This window comes from Buceros rhinoceros, unplaced genomic scaffold, assembly GCF_000710305.1.
Source record: "Buceros rhinoceros silvestris isolate BGI_N320 unplaced genomic scaffold, ASM71030v1 scaffold11282, whole genome shotgun sequence".
NCBI classification, from domain to species: Eukaryota; Metazoa; Chordata; class Aves; order Bucerotiformes; family Bucerotidae; genus Buceros; species Buceros rhinoceros.
In genome coordinates this window covers 32,546-34,697 of record NW_010400695.1, presented here as the reverse complement: position 1 = coordinate 34,697, position 2,152 = coordinate 32,546, and positions in this window count along the sequence as shown.

The following is a 2,152-nucleotide window of genomic DNA, read 5'->3' as shown; positions in this document are numbered from 1 at the left end:
ATAATCTTAAAGGTCTCTTCCAACCAAATGAATCTATGACTCAGTGACTTGGCAAACACTATGTTCCCTGTGTGTTTATAGACCAATAGCAGATGACTTCTATTCATGAATAATTTTGAGTTTCCTTTGTTCTTACTGATCTTTCCAGATAACCAGTGGAAGAAGTTAGGGCTCCACAGCTGTGTGTGGCTCCTCACGTAGACTTTTACAACCTGGAAGTGCTAAACATACACCAGTTTGAAGATCCTGAGCTCTGTAGGAATAGCATTTTTATTTTCTAGCCCATGTCTAGAAAGTCAGTCAGCAGTCTGACAGCTTCTGGAAGAATATCACTAAATTTAGTTATTTTGTGTTTTGCGGTACACTTCCTGTACTGTACTGGCAGGCTTCTTAATGCTCCCTGTATTTTTTTTTTTAGGTTTTCTGTGTTAGTATGGGTAAGTTTTGCAGAGTGTATGCTATTATCCCATGACACCAAGTAAGGTTTTTTCAATTTTGTGGGTTTTCATCAGCTTTATGGGCCAAACAGGTGCTTATTCCATGGAAGGAAGTGACTTTTCATAAAAAGATTAGAGGTAAAATGAAGTGAAAGGATTACTTTGGATGAGAACTTTTTCTTGTAAAACATCAGAGCTCTGTTGATTTACTTCACTGAAGTCTTAATGAGGGTTTTTAAAAAAGAAAACCTGAAGAAACTACCCTATACGAAGCTACTTATATAAATGTTACCGGATGTTCAGTATAATTCTGTTTTACTTCAGGTAGAGTTGATACTCAGACCAGATTGCTGCTCCACGTAGCTCAAATCTTCTAAAGCCATCTGGACACAGTCCTGGGCAGTGACTGAAGGTGGACCTTTGAGAAGGGCAGCTGGACCAGATGACTTACAGAGGTGCCTTTGCATCTCAACCTCTCTGTGATTCTGTGGCTTCTGACCACAAGAGCTGTAGAAGCTTGTCTGGTTCTCTGGAGTAGTTCCATGAAAAGGAGCCTTGATTAGCATTTCTCTTTGATATTCTTGGCTGTGGTTAGGCTCAGGAAGGCTGTCTCTTTGTGAGCTCTTAGATGAATGAACTTGTGAATTAGTTATCTCTGAGCTAGAGGGATGAGGCTAGAGATGAGTGGACTGTTTTAATCTCTGGAGCCTTTTGCACGTTAGGACAATTTACTAACTATAGATGTAGGTTAGCCATTTAAACTCAAGGCCTTAATATTCATTTACCTTGTTGCTTAGTGATACCTGCTTACCTGTTTTAGAACTAATTCAATGAGGAGGCCTCTGTGCAGTAGATAACCTGTTTTGCAGTGGTGCTCTTAGCAAGAGTAGAACCATCCACAAAAATTGTTCAGCCAGTCACCAGGATACTGGCAGCTTGTTTGCTGAGCATCCTCCTCTGCCTTATCCTCTTTACTGAGCATCCTCTTCTGCTTTCTGAAGCTGTTGATGAAATAATTTAATACATCTTAGTCAAATGTAAACTACAGAACACTATTCCACAGCAATGACAATACCAGTACCTCTCCTTGCTAATAATGCCAATGATATGTTAGCTGTAGGCTCAACACTGATGTTGGTGGCTCTAAAGCCCACAAATGTCATACAGAGATTCATTACACTGACATTGTTTTGAGATGAAAGCTGTCTTTGACTATGTTGAAAGATAGCATGCTGACAAATTAGCCAAATAAATGAGGTACATAAAATTGTAAAATAGAGTTTGCAGTTTCTGTTGTATGTGGAAGTAACAGTCTGTCAAAATAGTAGCCTGAAAAATATATGCTGCAGCAGCAGTCTGCTTGTCAGGTGCTTGTGTTTCATTCTGTGCAGATGTTTCTAGAAACAGCATGAATGGGAAGCCTGATTTTAGTAACTCAGTTGTTTTTTTTTTTTGAGATTATTTGCCATGGATTTCTTGGTCTTTCTGGTGATAAAGCAAGGTCAATTTGTACTTCGAATGTGCAATGGAAAATCCCTCTTGTAGCAAATGAGACTAATGGTGGTCAGCGGCAGATACTGTCCGTGGGAGACAAATACCTTTTTCTTTTCTCCTTTCCACTTTCTCTTTTCTATTCCAAATGGACCATGAGAGGCTGACAGCAAATCCAGCAATGGGCAGTGCTGTGACTGTCCAATGCCTTGTGTACTCTTTCC